Genomic DNA, 21,846 nt, shown 5'->3' on the forward strand with positions numbered 1-21,846 from the left:
ATTGGTCACGCATGTTAAAGTAGCCACCGAACAGTTTAGTGAAAATCACAATACAAACCACAGTAAAAGGTGTTGTGCTGAATGTTGTTGTTCCCGTCTGTGTTCAACTATTATACCAAACAAAAAATACCACTGACTCCAAGCATGACCATAACTAATATGAACCGTTTCAAACGGACTTGTTTAAACACACAGCATAATTAAATTAAAACGAGGTGAATCATCTAAAGTCGAAAGAAAAAGGATTACATGTTTGAATGATAAAACAGCAGAACAGAGAGAGTAGCAGTGCTGTGGAGCTCCACCTCCAGAGAAGGGAATAAAAGTCTCATCCGGAGTGCCCACACTCCATGGTATGTATGCTGTCATGTCTTTTATTGATATCAATGGTGATATACGATGAAATGTGGCACTGCTGTACAGGCGTCTTCTTTTTCTTTCCGCTGGCATCCCAACATCAGCTGCTCTGACAGTCACAAGCTTCTGAGTGCCCAATAATCTGGAAAATCTAGCATGGTAATCACATGTCGTTGAATCTCAACTTTCATTTTTGTGTTGCTTATCTTGGCCTTATAATGTGATCTATTTACCTACTTAAGCCTTCTTATGTTTCCTTTTGCTCTCTGTTCTCACTTATCCAAAAAAAAAGGCAGAAGGCCTATATGCTCTTAACTACACTGAACTTTGAGACTTCACAATAAATAAAGAACCAATGTGAAAACATCCCCTCTTTTGTCTTAACTAACTGAAAGCAGATACTTTTGAGTCAGTTGGTTGACCTGTAAGTTTAGTGTGATTAATAATATGAAGAAATATATACCATAAAATCTGTTTTATATATTGCCTCATCAGTGAAGCGATCACTAAGTGTCTGGATGATACAGCATCAAAAGCCCTCAACAAGCAGTACATGTAGGCCGAGGAGGCGCTTTTGATCCACATTTATCTTGATGCTGTCCGGGACAACCCTTCTGTGCAGTGTTGCCACTGAGATAAACTGGTGGGATCCCCAGATCAGCCCACTAAGCCAGGAGGACAAGACAGGTGAAACTGAGGAGGAAAAAGCAGAGGGACATTTTTTTTTAATTAAGTATTTTGCAGTGATAAAATAATGTAGAATTTTTGTGTTTAATATTCTGCGAGCAATGACATAAGGATGGCTTCACATGTGCATTTACAACTTAAATGAACACTGCTAAAGTAATCGTCAGTCTCCCCAGTCCTCGAGGGCAAAGAGTCCAGGCTGAGAACCCCCATGCTGTCCGTAACCTTGAATTTCCACTTTCACAGATCTTCCTGTTTTCCAGGAAAAGACAGTCAAATGTCTCAGCCTTGGCATTTTGCCTCTTCGAAACCTTGCTTTTTTTCCTCTCCGTTCTCCCACACATTCCTGCCTTTATCTCGTCCCTCGTTCAGCTCCAGGGTGAAGTTATAGAAGAATATTGGGCATATTCAATATTCTTTATATTCCCTCAGAAAAAGTAATAGTGCCAGTGAGTTGTTAATGTGAATTCTTGGCAAATATTTAAGGAGGGAAAGCGCAATTTACATGTTGGTTCTCTCACTGTGGAGGTTTAAGCCAGAGCAAACACAAATAGAACATTTTAAATGTCACTGCACTGGAATACTGTCATTTGAGAAAAAAAGTCTTCACATTATGCGACAAGTTAACAAATCAATTTCCCTGAGCACAGCTTATGAAAAGCTCTCACAAAAAAATGTTATCTTCTGAATCGTGGGTTTGGTACAGTAGACTCCCATTTAGGATATAAAATGGGTCAGTAAATAATCTGGTTGCTAACAAATGGAATGGAATTACAGATGTTATAGGAGGCATTAAACTTTATCACAGCGACAAGTCCACCTTCAAAGCACCGTGACGGAACTCACGCTCGAGCAACCGTGGGTAACTTTGTTTATAGGCCGGTTAGCGTTTTCCTTCTGGGGATAGCATTCAATCTTTAAAAACTTATAAACGTGGTGTTCATTTCTAAAGAGTCTTGCTGAACAAAACAAGCATGTATCAAAGTTGAATCCAAAACCGAAAAGAAAAACACATATAGAGCAAGAAGAAATAGTAGAAAATTCAGGTGTTAAATGTTGCAGTGGGTGTTCTTATCGGGGACATTTCTGTCTGGCAGTCATTCACGGCCTTCATAATGCTTCTGCTAGAACAAAATGCAGTCCTTCAAGAGCGTGGACAATAAAAGAGGAATGACATGCAGCAGGGCTGTGTTGAAACTCTAAATGTTATAAATGTCTTCCTAGGCTCATGCCAAACATGCTCACTTCCAAATCTCAAGTACACAGTCTGTCATGGTCCACATTAAACAAGCTGAATGGATACTGCAGGTACATCATGATCTGTAAAAAACAGGTCTGGGAGATTTTTTTGGACAAAATATAATATGATAAAAGCTTTTGAAGTCCACTATGTGCATTTTTTGTGTGTTTATCAATTTTGACCTTCAACAATTATGATCAGCTGGTAATCCAATGACTGGCTGGTTTAGAGATTTTGGAAAGTTTCATGATGACCACTACTCTCAGGATTGAGTGCAAGTTGGAAACAGACCCTTTTTGATTAAATCCTTTTTGATGAATTCTTTTCAAGTATAAATTAGAAGACATGAATCTGTGGGCGGGCATTTAATGTACACATCCTCCCAATCCATGCAGAGCAAATGCTCGTCTGGATTGCCAATGATCTGGAAACAATAGTGAAGTCAATATTAGTGAGTTTAGACCAGTTCAATGCAGTCTGCCAATAGTGGAGCCGAGAAAATGGGACGCAGGCATTTTCTGTCAACAAACTATTTTTCAAATGCACTCTGGCTCCATATTCACCTGCAAAGCCTTCATTACATGCATTAATCATTTACACATTAAATGTCTAGCCTTCCACAAAACTTATGAATATGTGCACTTTACCATGTCTGTTGCGTCACTCAACTGCAATTACCACACACACACACACACACACACACACACACACACACACACACACACACACACACACACACACACACACACACACACACACACACACACACACACACACACACTTTAAAGACCTGCATGTATTTTGGCAGGCTGTTGGACAAAGACTAATCTCAAATTCAAAACGTCTAATTGTTGAGTTTCACATCGGCTTACATACACTGATGCCCGTAACCATAGTAACAAAGGGAGAGAGATGAGGGAGGACGTTGCTGCTCGAGCAGCCGCTGGCTTAGTTTACTCTGAGCAGCGAGTCGCTAAAAAAGTCTGAAAAGTAGCCTAATCCCGCGAGAAAGAGTCTATGTGTGTGGTGCCAATAAAAACATATTCCATAAACAGTAATGTTGCAAGATAGTTGAATACAATGGATGAAGCACACCCATAACAACAATAATGCTGTTCATACATCATAACGATACAGATTCCCCCGTAGCACCAAAGATGATTGAAGTCTACTTGGTTTGGGATATCTCATGGAAGCTGTCTAGAGCCATTATCATTTGCCACTATTGAGGAACTAGTTTACTAGGAAGTGAACAGAGGAACAAATACTAGGAGGTAAAGGCAGAGGTGAAAGTGAAGTTGCATCTGAAGAATGTGCCTGTTAAGCAAATTCATCAAATTCCCTTTATGGGTATAATAATTGACTGTAAATCATGAAGCATCAGGAAATGATTTGGAGTAAGATGGGACATGTCTTTCAATGTTGAGGAGGTGCTTCAAGTTGAATATAAAAAAGGTATAAATAGTTTTCGGTTTGGGCTCGTGCCTCCAACACACACGTTACAATACTGCACATAGCTTAGGACAATGCCGCCCTCCATGCTCTTCGTTATTTTTACAGAACACAAAAAGGTGATCTGCATTAAAAGGTCATCTTGTAAATATATTCGTATTTTGTGCACACTTCATTTTTGGCAAGCCAGTCGAGGTGAAGTTATATTGCCAATAATATTTATCGTTATAACTGCAAACAAGCGCATTGAAAAATACTGTAATACATTAAACTATAGTTTACTTGTTTTTCAGTGAAATGTTCAATTGAGCGTTTTTTATGGTGTATTGCAATGTGGAGTTATGCTGTCTGTGACTTTCTTTGGAATTCATTAAGTGTTTAAAGCAGAGACCTAATCTGGTCAGTCTGACATGTCATGTTGTGTAATAGTCAACAGAGATATAAATAATTAAAATGTAGTAATAAAATCCAAAAAGTTTCATTTCCTCATGTATTTAGTTCTCCATTTAGCCTTCTGTACTGCGTGAATGTTTGGCTGAAAAGCATTTTATATATTGTAATGGGGATATTTATATTATAGGTGCCAAGTCTGCAGTCACTGATTATACGTCACGTGCCCGAGTCCAGCACCATCGGAGCACCTGTGTGGCAGTCAAAACATAGACAAATAATCAAAATATTACTTTATTCTCATTCCAGTCTAACATTTTCTAAATATTATCTTAGCCATTTTTGTCAATACCTCAGTTTTTCTTGGGTCTGGAAGTTTGTTTTCTTAAAGCCATATGTTCATCTTCGCGAATAAAAAGGAGACGAAATTGCCAATCTATAAATGTTATACAGAGTCCAGGGGATCGGGATTAATAATGTGCTACGTCTCGACTGTGCATTCTACGATGCAAAGCTTTTCTTGCACAATTTTTGGAAGACAGTGTAACAATAAGCTTGTTTATTGCTGTATAAACAAAAATAATCCAAAATATGACTGCTCTTAGAGATCATGCTTTGGGTAAAACAAATAATTCTAAGACCTTAAAAAAAAAGTTTGAACTTAATTCATAGTCTTTCTTGACTAAACAAATCATTCCTAAACACACCGCTATTTAGGTTTTAACATATTTTAAATTAAGTGGTTGTTCAACATTGATACTGAGATCACGGTGACATTTAGGGAGTTTTCTTCAGAACTTCAGTGCAAGCTGACTTTCCTTGTCCTCAGCATCTAGTGACCAATAGAGGAATTGCATCTAAACGTTGCACCATGAACCGAATTGCAGCTCAAAGAAGTCAAAGAGTAAATCATCGGATCAACATGAAGTAATGTATTTTTTCTTCTTTTAAGGGAAACTGTATTTCCCACAAACCATAATGCATCAGCATGAAAACAGATCACCAGCTCAGGAGACAAAAAGTTCTGTGATATTGAGACATGGAATAACTGGTCTTTCCAGACAGACTGCGTGTTCTTACCTGTGTTGTTGCATTTTAGACTAATTACTCTTCGGCAGCTCAGAGCTGATACATACATCTGCTGTACAAGAACACGCAAGTTCTGCAGGTTTCAAATGAACTGCATTCATTCAGGCCTTTTTCCTACTTTAAATACTTCTGCGTCCTCACACACCGAGAGCATTACCTGCGTCTACACGTGTTCACTCTGAATAAAGCGACCATTCAAAATCTAAACTCTGAATTTGAAACTAGGTTAAGGCGAGTCACACAGCTGCTTTACGTCTTTGTCCCTCAGGCTGTTCATTTAACTACATCAGAAAGGATTTGGTTTGTTAATGATCACACTGAAAGGAACTTTATCCGTTATAATCGATTGCATTAATTAATATCCTTTGCAACACATCCAGATCATCCTTTGTATCAGCAGGAAAGGGGCAGCAGTTGTAATATCCTGCTTCCCCAAAATACAAAAGCTGTGCACTTTGTTGACATCTCAAAGCTGCTGTGGACTTATGATTAGTTCATATCTGTCTCATATTTCTTCACTGTCAGTGGTATCCAGTCCTGAGTGTGTAGTGTTTTTGTAAATGCAGTACCTATCAAATAATCAAAATGGTGTAAGAACAGTCAAAATTGCAAATATATTCTTCAACTAAAGAAAAGTGGGATTTTTTTTATTCTGAGACTCTTTAAAAGTTTTTAATTACTTTTTAAGGAGTAATTTGATTTTTCTATTTCAGACTTGGTGCAAGAAATGTGTGAAAGGGATATCAGCTAATAAAGTCTTCACACCTAAACATATCGGAAAAGGTCTATGTTGTACCAAAGTCAAATATGACATGATTTAGCCTGAGAGTGAAATATGAGGAGGTCTACTGTTTTGTAATTCACGCACAAAGTTTCATACTTGGAGTTAAAAATAATAACTTCAACTGCAGGGAAGTCTTGGGCGAGTTGGTCTATTGCAGGTCACCATCAGATAAGATATTCCTTTATTAGTATAAAATGTTGAAGTGAGTGACCAAAGTGATTTTAAGTGTTTTTGTAGTCCACTGTGAGCTCAGTTGGTTGTGCAGCCTGACAGTAGCAGGAAGGAAGGATGAAAGCACACTCATGGTTGTTAGAAACGTGTAAGCATAGTGATGCATCGATACTAATACTGGAGGTACAATGGGCAGATATAAGATCAGATACCATTATTTTAAATAATTCAACACATTTATATATGTATATATTTGTTATATTTTGTTTTAGTCAAACTTTATGTTGCTTTCCACATAAAAAAAGATATTCCAGTTACTTCCACACAGTGTGGCATACTGCATATTGATTGGATCGGTGCATCCCGAAGCGAAAGGCTCTATCTATCTATGAAAATGACTAATCAATCTCTTTTGAATGGTATTTCATGTGAGGTTTTTGAACAACAGGGAAGTTGATTACTTTAAAATATTGTCAGTGCAAGTATGTCTGAAAAATAATTGTTTAATCCAGTCTTTCACTTGGTATTTAATCTTCCCACACGGGTCAACACAGGTCTAACTGAGGGCCGCTCTACAAATGTGATGCCTTGAGTTATGTATTTTTGGCATTTGCATATTAATCTTAACAGAGTCCTTCAAACACACAAAAGCTTGGGTTAGTTTCCCCTCACTGTCACATTTGTACATCATTGGAGCTGACTTTGTGTCCAAGGAAAATGTAATCTTTAGTTATTGGAATTAGTCAGACTTGTAAAAAAAGAATGTCTAATTGTTTTTAAAAAAGGTATGCGACCAAAAGGTACAGGAAAGCACCACTTACTATGGTAATAGTTTGATTTCACAAGGATCATATAGAAAACTAGGAATACAATTATGTCACAATTAGCCACCAACTACATCACCTCTTCCCTGCAGACCTGTCATGAGGCTATTCATCCTGCTCTCATTTATTGTCTGGACACAGTGCCTTCATTAGTTATGGTTGCCTTCAGTCAGCTATTTCAACGTCTATATTTGGTTTAAGAGAGTGATAAAATTAGGCAAAGCATGGGTGTATATTTAGCAGATAGCAGACCGCCCATTAAACCATAAATAGCTGCAGGGGACACAATGCTCAGTTCAGAAAGGACACTGGAAAGGAAATTATCTAGAAAATGTACTTTAGCCCCTTAACAAGTCATGTATATTTGAAATTGTTTTCCCTTTTGGATTCAGTTTTCCTAACATTACCATTTCAGGCATTCCTTTGCTTACATTCATTTTCCCAAGATGCGTCATGTACTGCTCATTTCAAGATTGTGCTAAGAGATGTGGATTTTGTAGGCCTATTAAAAACGAGTGGATAATTTTACAGTTAAAACATGATGAGCTATGCAAGCATCTCTTTGAGGCTGAAACACTTCATACAGAGCTAGTGGGAAATCGGTAAAGTATTCCTTTAAGCAAGTGACATGTTTACCATGTTGACCACCAGATAGAAGCAGATAAGAGGGGTCTTCAATATGCGTTATAACTGATTCAGCAGTGAAAACAAGTATAAAAGATAAAGATAGCAGCTAAAGTCTAAAAATCAGTGTAAAAGTGAATCTTCACATCATACCCTCCTCTTCCCTTTTCCTGACTCTCACCTTAGACCCGGGTCACAGCTGGCTGATACGAGTGCAGGGGTTGCCGAAGGGTCAGCCAAGGCTGATAGAAACATGTTGTATGATGTATGTTTATTGTTGAAAAAATGCATTGAACAAAGACATAATGCAAGCATAGCTACAAAGAAATTCCAGTATTGTTTGCAAAATAATTAGCTGTGATGTCAAGTCATTTGTACAGCAGTTAAAATGCAAACCTGTATGGTCCTCTCTAAGTCCTTAAATCACACTGGCAACCCACTTAGGTGGAGGAAAGCAACTGAGCAAATAGAAAAATGATGGCAAAAGAGCAATTTCTTTCTATTTCTTGAAGAAAAATATTTTGGATTTATTTTACCTTCTGTAAGAGAAAAATGCATTTTACTGTTCCCTATTTGAGCATTTTTAAAAGTGTGAATGTTCTAATTCTGGCTTAGTGAATGCACAGTATGTTACATAATAGGGGTTTGAATCTTTGATTAAGTCTTAAAAAAGGTTTGTTTTGACAATAGCAGCTTTTTAAAAAAAATCCTTAAAAAAAGAACTTCTTTTCAAATTGTCTCCATTTGAAACTTTTGCCAAACTTTGCCCAGGTTGACCTCAAATACAACCTTGGCATTCACAATGCAAAAGTAAATACAGTATTTAATACGCAAATGTTTTTGAACATGTATTTTTTGATCAAATGGACAATGTGAACAAATACAAATTCTGCATATAAATATTCCTTTATGGAAAAAGTTAAACAGGTGCAGTCCTACATCTACTACAGGAGCATTTGTGTAAGCCCTCTTACAGTAGCGTTCCCTCTGTTGTCTTTTTTATACCTTTCAGACAAACCAAAACCAAAAGTATCTACTTATTAAATTATGCATGAGCTGAACTTAATAATGATGTTCAGCCAGTCACTGAAAAACTAATTAAGTGAGCTCAATGATGTTTTTAATTTGAATGACTTTTTTTAGCAGGAAGAGAACAGGTAATCCTCCTCCAACCATGTTTCTTCCTCAATTAACAATCTCCTCCAAAAGGATGCTTGGCTCCTCCAAGCACAAGTCAGAGTGACATTGAGAGTGCAACATCCACAATTAATGGGGTCACACTGAACCACTGAGTAGGAGAGGCAGTGCTTAGGTAGTTTTCTCCTCTGCAACACCGACTTATATGGCAAATTTCATTCAGCTTCATTCAGCCATTGCTAAAATAAAGACAATGGGGCATGCGTCTAATCTAGCACATTTTGCAGGTGCACGAGCACCTCCTTTAACAACAAATCCATTGAGATGACCAAATACAACAAAATCTTTCAAAAGATTGGATGTGTACCAAAAACCTGATATATTGTGTTTCTCTGGGCCATATAGCCCTATAGTTGCCTTAAAACTAAAGAACACACACACACACACACACACACACACACACACACACACACACACACACACACACACACACACACACACACACACACACACACACACACACACACACACACACACACACACACACACACACACACACACACTTTCACTCCTCAATGCAGTGTGCGTGTCATTGTCGGCTACTCACCTGAGCGAGTCTCGTGCACGGTTCTGCGGAAGCGCGTCCCCGTCTTCTCTCTCTCGGGTCACATAATGACCCGTCTCTCCGCAGCCGCGTGCGGGGGTTGTTGTCACGCACACTGAGCGGGAATCCGAAATGGGTTACCGTGCGCATGTTATGTCACGTCATGGCCTTTCGCGACCCGGCTTGAGCCAGTTCGCTCAACGACGTAGGTGCGTTTGTTTTGGGGCTCTCAATCGCTGATTAGTGGAGGCTGACGTAAACTAGCTTTTTACTTTTTATTAACGCCAGGTGCAACATATAATCTCTATCAAAGCACACGCTTTGACGTCATTCTCAATTGTATTTCATTTGATTTCATTGCTGTGAACTTTAGTGTCTGTGTCTATGGCCCTGACACGCTGAAGATTTGCAACTAATTGTCTCCTCCGGAATGTCCGCTGAGAGATATGGAGCGCTAAGCTCCGCCCCCTCTGCGGCCGCGCACACACCTGCAGCTTCTCCTCCGCTGCGGCACCTGATTCATCTCGTTCGTTTAGTTCCATTCAAACACTGTTGATCACTTTTTTTCAAAGTAACATGACTGTGTTTTATGAATACTTAAAGACACCCCAAAAAATGTGTGGACACACATAAGGATTGTTCGTGGCTTGAAATGTACTTACAGAGAAATGGAACATACATATAAAAACAACGACAAATCTGAATGTAAAAATGTAACAATGTACATATATATATATATATATATATATATATATATATATATATATATATATATATATATATATATATAAGAGTAAAACACAACTGGTATAAGGCTGGATAAATATGTAATTGTGAATGTAACAAGTTACATACATGAGGTAGATGGATATAACATAGCCTATCTACAATTATATACAGTTTGCTTATATTTTCATACTTTGTTACTTGACATTTTCGGTCTTAACGATGCAAACTAACACGTTTGTCTTCTATGGCCCGTCTGAAACTGGTTCAACAGCAGGTGTGGGGCCGGGGTTGGGGAAACTTACAATAGTGCAGGTAAGAGGAATGTTAGGATCAAATGAGCGTCCTTTGCTAAAAAGGGGATTTTTTTTTTATTATTATTGACTGCTAATATTGAATAAAATGGATTTGACTCCATTCCGGATTTCCCACTAGCCTCCACTTTAGATTCTTTGAGACTGTAAATCACAGACGAGTTTATAGATTTCCCTCCCTGCAAGCTAAGCACAAACAAGGATGTTCAACACAAACTATTTGAACCATGTAATTACTCAGCATAGAATCTCATTGGCTGAGCTTCTGAGCCCCTGAGGGCAACAAACAAGCCACCTTTACTTTTACGTCTCAATCTGTGCTGACTGACGATCAGAGGGAGCTCGCATTGATCTGCCAACATGTTCAGGTAATGTTGTTTAATCGAGGTTGGTTTCATCGTGTGCTCCATGCTTATGTGAGTTTTATTCCTCTCCTGAAAATGGATTGAAATGTGAAATAACAGTGTATATTTTACAATTATTTTAAACATTTTAACATGTTTGGAGTTGGAGGTCAGATTTAATTTTGATGGCGAAGACTTTCATACTTAATTCCTTCAGAACACAATAGTTCTATATTATAAAAGTCTGTAATTTCTAATCCTTAATTATTGCTCAGTGCTGGAGCTAATGCATAATGCATTTTCTCCCTGCAGCATTGCAGTGTTTCAGCATAAACACAATTTATGCAAAATAACATTGGAAATCAAAAGTTTGACCAAAGCCTCCTTGACAGAACATAGCAATGCCTTGCATCTAATTATATATTTATTCAAAGGTATGCAAGAAAGAAAAAAACACTACTTTGTAAAGTAACAAGCATTGTCTGCCAATCTAGAATTGACAATCCACAACTCTCCCAGGAACTGTAGGAGCGAGTTAATGAGACGCTTAAATCACAGGACCTTTATTTCTGATGCTCATTGTCGAAGTCATTCACTATGTGTTGGTCTTAAATCTGTTATGAGAAAGAGAGCCAGATAAACACACACACACACACACACACACACACACACACACACACACACACACACACACACACATACAAAAGACATGCCAGGCTGTTGAACAGGAAAAGCAAGTAGAGTTAAGTTAAGTTATTTTCTGTCACTGAAATTAAACGTTTGTTTGCTGTCACAGAAACTTAAAGTAGCAAAATAATTAACCTTTTGACCTGGTGATAGAACTAGAATGAATAGGGAGGGTTTTACGTTTTTTTTTACAGTTTATCCTGAGGGGAACAAGAATAAGTTTTCCAAATTCCATGATAATTAATTAAATTGCAGATGTTTCAATCAAAACTAAAACCTTAAACCATCTAGATGGAACTGGAGAAAAAGTCAGGGGATCTGAGATATTTACCTGTACCTCAACTTTAAGGCTGCTTTAATAAAAGGAACCAGTTGTACCAGACTCAGTGGTACTATATTTACTGACAGTAATGTTTTCATCCCCAAATGCGAATCAGATATACCATGACATGGATAACTGAGTTTTGTAGATCTTAAAATAAGGTTAATCTACTTCAAACTCTTGATATTGTAATACATCTCTTTGAAATAGCATGTCAGACTGAGACAAGTTGATGAGAATGTTTTTTATCTTTGCAGAGGCCGAAAGAAGGCCGGTTTGAAAGTGAGCATGATTCTATTGGGAGCTCTTTTCATTGCTGTTTATCTCTGTAAAGATTTTATCAAGCCCAATGTCACCATCCACCAAATCTATGAGAGGAAGCATGTCCATCAAACAAATATCCATCAAAAAAAGCCACCAACCACAGATGTGCCCTATGTTTACTCCTGGCCCAGATGTGAACAAAACATGTCCGCTGCCAACATCACAAACTTCAACTCATTCCCGGAACATATAAAAAACGTCCTCTACTATCGACACTGTCGACATTTTCCCACGCTGCTGGATGTTCCTGACAAATGTGGAGGAGCTAATGGATCCTCAGACGTCTTCCTTCTACTGGTCATTAAAAGTTCACCTGACAACTATAATCAGCGAGAGGCACTGCGCAAAACCTGGGCTGAAGAGAGGTTACACAATGGTGTGTGGATCCGAAGGATCTTCATTACAGGATCCAAGAGTGCTGGTTTTGAGAAAGTGCGCCTGAATAACCTCCTCAAGCAGGAGCAACGCGACTACAATGACATCCTGCAGTGGGACTTCAATGACTCATTCTACAACCTCACTCTGAAGCAGACACTCTTCCTGGAATGGATGGAAAGAAACTGTCCACATGTTCACTTCCTGCTAAATGGTGACGATGACGTCTTTGCCAACACAAACCACATGGTTCACTATCTCCAAAGCCTCGAGAACAATACAGGAAACGAGCACCTCTTCATCGGCCACCTGATTCAGAATGCTAAGCCTATTAGAGCGCCTCGAAATATGAAATATATTCCAGTTCAGTTGCAGGAGTCAAACTCATACCCCCCCTACTGCGGGGGTGGGGGCTTCCTCTTGTCTCGCTACACAGCTTTAGTCATATTCAATATGTCCCAGTTCATCCCCATTCTTCCTCTTGATGATGTTTACATGGGACTATGCCTGGCCAAAGCAGGACTCAGTCCTAATTCCCATATGGGGGTGATGACAGCAGGACTGAACATTCCTTCCAGAAATGTAGATAAATATGACCCCTGCTTTTATAAAGATGTTCTGCTTGTTCACAGATTCCTTCCGGCTCAGATGTATTACGTGTGGCACCAAGTAAATAACCCCAATCTGGAATGCATTAAGACATTATGATTTGTAGGTGGAGACAGAGCTTGTTGATACTAATATTCCCTCAGTGGCCAATTAGAAAGGTTTCCTTCTTTGGTAAAATTAAATTCATATTGAGAACAAACACCTTTTGAAATATATCGCAGTGATCTAATAGAAAAATTTAAGTTTTCAGTCTTTTCATTGTGAATGATAACATGTCATACAAGTACAGACCATTTACCATTCATGTGTTTCTCATTTAGTAGCAACATTTATCAAATTTTATTACTAAATAATTTAGTCATAAACCACTCCAGGATTAATATCCAAAATAATCCCCCATTTGCACCACAAAGAAACCTGAAACATGAAGGAAAAGATGTGATGAGGAGAAAAAATCTTTCATTTCACATATTCTGTTTATTATCTATTTCAGATTTTGGTGCATTTGGCACTCACACGTTTGTGTGAAAGCAAAGAATCTTTTAAACCTTAAAAAATTATATTTTTTTCTAAATGTCTTTCACCTCATTGTGAAGTTTAATGAATTCCTTGATCCTGCAAATACATCTTTATTTGAAATAAGTATTATTTTGTATTCAACCGAGGTTATCTGTTTGTTCTTTTAAGGTGATAACTCTGATATCCGCAAAACTCAGGAGAACAACTCACCTTAGTCTTCATTGTGCATCAGCGTTTTCACAGAAAACATAAGACGGCACTTTTTTAGAAATCATGGATTCTGCTGATGATATCTCACCAGTTCAGTCAGTTCAACGGGTTTCTTCAACCAGAGGTCAGATCACAAGGATCCACGTGTTGACACTTGGGACTCGATGTCTATAAGGAGGATGGACATGCTTACTGTTGATTGAATCATTATTTTAGTAGTTTTTATTACGGAATGCAGTTTTTTGTTTACTTAATTCCTAGTATTATTGCATGTGTTTTTTCTGTGTTTTAATAATGAGAATTAGTTTGAAACAAATGAAACCTTGGACACCTAACAGCTGACTTGACTTTGTCATTAAAAGGTTACAATATGATCGCTTTAGGCTTTATCTCATGGTTTTAGTTCTAAATGCATGAAAGTTTTCATTTAATCTTAATAATAAAACCTGATTTCAGAGCATTACATTTTCTTATTTGTGAGTCATTTATCAGATATTATAAAATAGGACCCGGCGAGGCTCTATATGGTGAAACATCTCTGCGTAAAGTAATCTGCATCTCATTGTCTGACTATAAGCCTCATCATGCTTGTGGTTAAGGTTTTTGCTCCGGGTTTGTTTGCCTCGTATAACACAATACATTTTCACCCCTCAAAGCCCTCGTGTTGTTCTACTGGAAGCAGTTACAAAGCTTTGCAATGTCCTTCTTACCCTTAATTGAGCCCATGTGTCGGCCGGTGGACAGTATTTTCTTTCTCTGGAACCAAACAACATCTTGTGACTGTGACTGAGTTACTCATGTTGAGTACAGCAGTTAGGGAACGTTAGGGAATGGCTTTCAAAGGAAGATATGCTGTATGGATACCTATAGCCATACAGTACTTTTTTTTAAAGAAATGTCAGAAAAACATGAATAACCTAACGTGTTGCTGTTATTGTAATCCTTTTTTAATCCTTTTCCCCTATTAAAATTAGAAAACTACATGTCACAATTGCTTCGCACCACTTATCAGGAGTTCTTATAAAGCTTTTTATGAAAAAGCTTTTAAATATGTTTTTTCTTCTTCAATATTAAATGAATCACTAAATAATTTCCAAAATTATGAGCACGGATTCAAAACTCGTGCTGAACAATCAGCAGACGCTTGAGTGGCTCATAGGCCATATTAATTAGATAACATCAAATAAGATTATCTTTATTAGTCCCATAGTGTGGTCATTTATAGTATTACAGAAGCAACGGGCATAATGCAACAGAAAGAGGCATCAGCAAAAACAATGACAATTATTATGATATCAAACATAAAGTTATGATAAATAAGTAATAAACTAAATTAAAATATGATCTGACTGAATGGTTGTGATAGATAGATAGATAGATAGATAGATAGATAGATAGATAGATAGATAGATAGATAGATAGATAGATAGATAGATAGATAGATAGATACATACATAGATACATACATACATAGATACATACATAGATACATAGATATGTTCTTTTCTTTCCAGTAAAGAATATTATCTCGACAAACTAAATGTATATTTGTGAATTGTGTTCAATGTCAGACTCTTTAATGTGAAGTTGGCCTAATGTTTGAAACAAATCAACAAATAGCGCTCTAGCACCACTTACTGGTCACATTACAGCAGGAAATAAAGAAGAAATATAGAAAAGCGCAGATGGAGAGGTGGTTGGAAACAAAATACTGTTGTTTTTTTGTGAATTTCTTTCACACACACTTCTTTTACACACTGTTGGTCTCTCCAGGAAGAAAACTGGCATTTTTACTGCAATTCCCGTTGGCGCCCGTTTGTACTGCAGGTGTGGTTTAGACTTCATCTTGGAAATGGGGTGGCGGGGGGTGAGAGGGTGGGGGTGCTGTAGCACATTTAAAAACACTTTAGTGTAGAATTCAAAGCCCCATTGGAGGTCCATTGCTCTTGTGCAATAAAATCCACTGAAAATTTGCATTTCCAAATAAAGCCAGCCTGGGTGTCTAAACAGTTTGAACACGGTGCACCTATTGCTGTTGTTGACCTGATCTCATCACAATACAAAGGATCCTTTTTACAGACTCTTATGTAGTTATTCTGAAGGTCTTAAAACATTCTGATGAAGTCCCGCTCCAGACCAACGTTAATTTAAGAACATTTCCAACCGCCTTGGAGGCCAGACGAGACTTGGTTACAGTGTACAGTACAACTTGACATTTGGACTCGCTTCAAAACACTTTATCTGGATGTGAATCAGAGCAACATGATACGGTGTTTGACTGTGCAGCCTAACAATGCGAAAATCTTAGAAATAGTTTAATTGGAATTAAACAAACAGCCACAAACCAGTTCATCCATGAAACCGTGTATGGGTGTGCCTTAAAAACTAGATGTACAAGCTGCTCATAGCTGCAGATAAAACACTGCTGCACATCTTTTTGTTCATACCGAGCATGTGTTGGTCGATGGAGAGCTGGACACTTTAATGACCTTTAAAGCTCATGATGTACACCATGTGTTAACCGCCTCCCTGTGCAAGGATGCATTACAGTGGACATGCACTTACTGTGCACGCCATTACACATACTACCATACTATATAGTATGTCAGAAATATATAAATACTTCTTTTTTTTTAGCATTTCCCAATTCATGGAAAAAAAGTGGGATGTGCTTGAGCATTGGGTCACATTTTGCAGTGTGCAAGCGAGCCTGCTTTTCTAGTTAGTCCAACCCTCAATGATTAATGAAGTGCTTTTAAAAACCTTCATGGCAACAGTTAGTGAGTGAAGATCTTTTAAAATGCAGAAACAGGCCTACACATTGGTTCACACATGCAGGAAATGCAACGTGTTCCCACAGGAACAGGAAATGCAAGGCGGACTGATAAGCTTCTGTCTGCAGCTTTAGATCATATGTATAACTCTTGAGAGATCACACATCGGCCTATAAAAGTCGTACACATTTTTGCAGATCATGTCAACACACAAAAAGTCCACAGAAGATTCAGAGGGCACATGGTTACTGGATATTTATTCTCTCCCTAAAGTCACCCAAGTGAAAGTCCAGTTTTCACCAGCTGAACTTTAGAAGAGGCGCTCCCACGCGTTGGCAGGGAAAAGACACGTCCACTGAGGCTGAACAAAACCATGCTGCAAAACACTGAATGGGAGAAAGGAGGCAAATACCTGAAATATTTGCATGCGTGCAGTCTTAGAAAAGACTGGTCATCCTGTAAGTCATGCAGATCATTTTGTCCAGTAGATGGATTTGCCCTTACACAAGAACATGTGTGAATACACATAAGATACATTTAGCATGCATTTAAATGTGTGAATCCCTGGCAAAGGATCAGCAGTAAACTCACATTATGATTGTTCTCATGGGTTTGGAGCAACGTTTCGTAACCTCTAACCTTCTGGATGCAAACTGTGTCAAAACTCTTTTTTAAATATAAATGAGCCGAGGAACCACAACAAATAATGGAATTTTGAGCAGCCTTACCTCTCCTGAAAATACCATTTGACATGTTTTGGCTGAGTTGTGCAGCAACTCTGCTTTAAACCTAGAAATAAACTTGCTGAAAAAGGAAATTTGGTCGAAGAGGTTAGTTTTTTTTTGTCAATAAATCTTTTTGCACACATTCATTTTATTAAAAGATCTCAGTGAGACATTGGTCGGTTGGTTCGTTGCACTTATTTGTAACTTGCATGTGACTTACTAAAAATGGCATTCAAACACAATACACATGGTGCTTTTTCAGATTCCTTCTAAGAGCATGATGGCCAGTCTGTGGAGAGACTCGGGATGTGTCGACAAGTGACACCTCACTTGGGGTATTTGACAAACTGACACTCGGAGAGACAGAGTGTCAAACTCAGCTTGTCAAATACACTAAGTGGGGGGCCTGATCTCGCAACGTCAGAGATGACTCTGTGGAATAAAAAACAAAGAACGGGTGTCGCTCCAAGCAAACATGATCAAAGACACAAAAACATGCACACATCAGACATTTTAGAGAAATGAGGCGTCGTCCGTGCACAGCATTTAGGAAAGCAGACACCAACCTGTTCCCTGAGCTCTCGGACCTCCTGATGTTGAAGCAGATGAGTCAGAGTGCAACGCTCCTCTTTCTCTCGCAGGCGCTCACAGTGACGACTCTGTGCACAAGGCGATCCGTTTGACCACTGAGCCTGACACTGCAAAGAGGAAGTCAAAACAAGGAAGATAACTGCAAAGCTAGCTCTCAGGAAACGTGTGGAAATAAAGTGTCAACATGTCACGATTGTGAAATGTTGTTGAAGGCTTTCGTGGCTCTAGATAATAGTTGCCTGAGACATTTTCAACTGTTTCATGAGTCCCAACTATTGCAAGTATATATAGGTTTGGAAAACTATCAACCAAGAAAGTGAAAACCAAGCTTGGGAGAATTTAGATCAAATAACTAAGAGTATAGACGGTATTTGACAGTCAGGTTCAAGTTTATTCCCTCTCATTCTGTATTATCATACTATATCGCATTATTCTTGCACCCGTATCTCCGCTAATGGCGGTCCTATTTTTCTATCATTTTCACCCAGATCATCCTTGGCTGGTCGTCATATGCTCCTTCCGGTGTAAAGACAAGCATCAGCAGTTAGTCTCCACTGCTAATTGGTCATCGGTGCAAACCCAGTGCATGCAATGATTTTATAATATCTGGAATCCTAAACTTCAAGGTGACCCTCAAAACTGTTTGTTATTACTGTCACTTAACTGCGACACCAACATTACCTCCACTCTTTTTTGCAACGACCATAAAACACAGTTTGCAAAGAGCCGTGCAACTTCCTCATTTAACTCTTGACTAATACGCCATGGTGAATCCCTCACTGGACTTCCTCCTGCAGTCACAACTGTACTGTAATGTGCACTTCCTTACCACTCAAAGGGACTGAAGATTGAATTATGTTTTATCGATTGTTCAGAGCTGGTAAACCTGGACTGTTGTTTTTGTGGATACTCAGATAATCTCAGTAGAAGGCAGCATGCAGAGGGCCACATGGATACAGGAAAGAAATGGACTGATTGATGAACCCAAAAAATTGTGCGAAATCAAAAGAGCGGAAAAGCCTAAACCAAATTTGACATTAGACAGTATGCAGTGTGAGCAGTGTGTGAAGCAACCATGCTGCGGCGTCACATTGATATATATATATATATATATATATATATATATATATATATATATATAAAAAGCTCTTTAGAAGCTTTTCTGAGCAAGTTTAACAATGATTTTTGTCCAAATGCCCCCGGAAACAAAGCATCTGCACCCTGATACAGCTGTTTATGAACCAGCTTCACTCAAGATGAATCCTTACAGCATGAGAGGTCATGTGACTCATGCAGTAAAAACCAACAACATCTAACAACAGAGAACTGGACTTTCCTGTATAGTGGAGGCTCAAGTACATGACAGTCATTTCAGGTGCAACCTGCTTGGAGAGGGCTGGAGTCCATGGACAGCAAGGCATCCCATTCAACTAAAGAGTGACTTTATCTTTAAAAGGATGCTCCTTTTAAGTGCAATTGCTATAACACAGGTAGGGGAAGAAATATGTCTCATAAGGTCTATGCATTGTAGCCAATTAATTATAAAAACTCAAATTATCGTTGGCTCTGAACAAAGTTAGACAATATTCAAATAAACATCATTTTAACACTGGAATTAGTCAAACTGAATAAACAAAACATAAAATATTTTCAAAGTGATGGACCTTGAAGAGGTTCTAAAACCAGTTATTTGAAGGAATAAATTCACTTTTTTACTTTGAAATATGCTTTATTAAGTTTTTGCAGAAAATGATATGAGAAGATGGATGCTAGTATGATACATAAAAAGATACAGCCAGCAGTCGGACAGTTTAGGTTAGAAGGCTGGAAATAGTCCAAAAGTAACAAACTGCCCCAACCAGCACCCCTCAGGATTTGTTAAGAAAGGCTCTGACAAGCACATGATTGCATTGTTTTTGCATGACACGTGATTTTAATGTGCAGAGAATGAACATGAAAATTTAAATGTAAACTCATTATCCTTCATAAACTGTGAGCCACCAACAGAAAATGAAAAGTATCAGAAATATTTGTTTCCAACACCGCAACTCATAAACTGGCATAAACACACTCGATAAACCACCGTGCAGATTCCCAGATTGCCCCAAATGCACCATTAGGCTATGACCCACTTGATAGTCATACCACAATAGTCATATTGTTCCCATATATATTTTAAGACTGACATTCAAACAAATTCCAAAAAAGTTGGGTGGTCTGGTGTCGTTTTGTGAGTCACCAGAGCTGTGAAAGGATTAAAGAATCCAGTCATTAGACAAGAACCTTCGTTTAGTAATATTTGGAAACAGTATATTAACAATTTGAAAATAAGTATTAGAGTGCTTAAAGGACAATGGTATGTTGTTCTTGTTTCCATGTGACAACCTGAAGAATGAAGAGAGAAAAACTGTATTCAGAGATCCTGTCTCATTCTACGTGAAACACTGTGAGTCTTGTTCAGGCAGCGAGACTCGTGGCAGCTTATCTCTACGAGGCAGTTCAGAGTGTGAACCATTTCAACACCCTCTTTAGACCACTTATACCACAAATATAGAGGAAGTGGGAGATGAAAAAACACCATCTCTCCTTGGTGTTAAGACAGAGATGGTGGACTTTTTATCAAGTCGTTCAACAAGACTTCACTGAACTTCCTAATGCAAAAATAGATTGTTTTTTGGTCAAATCTTTATTTTCATCAACAATTTGATTAATAAAGTAAAACATTGAGCTACCCAAAGTAGAGTGCTGTCCACATGATAACAAAAAATATTTTTATAACCTTCTATTTTTTCCCATTCTGTAGTGGCTCTTAATGTCCAGTACAGATGTATGTATGTATGTATGTATGTATGTATGTACGTATGTATGTATGTATGTATGTATGTATGTATGTATGTATGTATGTATGTATGTATGTATGTATGTATCTATGGTAACAGGATGGGAGGAAGGACCCAGACTTTAGGGCAGCACAGCAATCAAACGCAGAGTCATTTCTGCAGGTTTTAATGAAACAAACACAAAAGAACTCAAAAGTAGCTCGGTGTCAAACTCTGTTCATTGATTTCCTACCACAACCGGGCCTCTACCCGGCTTACTGGTTTCACCTCCGTTAGGGACAAGAGAAGCCTCTCTTCTCTTGTCGCATCTCTCTTCTGCTCCCTTGCCCTCTCTGCCTTTTGTAAGCCTCGCTGATGAGGAGATCAGGATTAGATGAGTCTCGTCCCACACCTGATCCTGATGCTCCTCTGACGCGTGGGTGAAGCTTTCTGGCTGGAATGCCTGTGATAACGCTTCCGCTCAGGCCGTTACTGTGTGTGTGTGTGTGTGTGTGTGTGTGTGTGTGTGTGTGTGTGTGTGTGTGTGTGAGAAAGAAAGTCAGAAAACACACACAAAGTAAATTCCATATGGCTGCAGTTGAATGCTGTAAGAACAGGAAAAGTAGGTATATGTATATGTATGTATGTTTATATGTATGTATGTATGTATGTTGTGTGTAAAAATTAACCTCAAAGTCCCATTTCTTTAAATTGATATACATACTATTTACGGATGAGTTCACTATTGATTAATATGGCGTTATATATTTCTGACAATCCTAATATCATCACTCATTTATCTGAACTTTTCAAATTGTTGCTGCGTCACTCTGATTGAAGACTGAGGGTAAACTGCCATCTTGTGGCTCATTGTGGAACTGCAATCATGTGCACACCTGCAGGTGTGATGGGAACTAAAGGCATCAAACCAGTGGGCCCAAGATGGATCTGATGAGTGTGAGCACTGTATTATACACCTAATCTAAGTATTTTAACAGATTAAATGTTGACATTCATGTTGACATGATGAACATGAAGAAATATGGAGTGTTAGGATACTTATCAGACACGACTAATTAAAATGTTTTTTTTTTCACTTTAGTTGAAATGGTGGTTCTAATAATAAAGAAATAGTCAGGGAAAGAAAA

At 38.3% G+C, this 21,846-nt stretch overlaps 1 pseudogene; it reads left to right on the plus strand.

Moving 5' to 3' along the window:
- Nucleotides 1–12,040: 12,040 nt before the first annotated feature.
- Nucleotides 12,041–13,159, plus strand: LOC137802328 (N-acetyllactosaminide beta-1,3-N-acetylglucosaminyltransferase 3 pseudogene; annotated as a pseudogene).
- Nucleotides 13,160–21,846: the final 8,687 nt, after the last annotated feature.

The sequence above is a fragment of the Clinocottus analis genome, unplaced genomic scaffold (genome assembly GCF_023055335.1).
Source record: "Clinocottus analis isolate CAN_PGR_092001 unplaced genomic scaffold, fCliAna1.0.p SCAF_5, whole genome shotgun sequence".
Classification (NCBI taxonomy): domain Eukaryota; kingdom Metazoa; phylum Chordata; class Actinopteri; order Perciformes; family Cottidae; genus Clinocottus; species Clinocottus analis.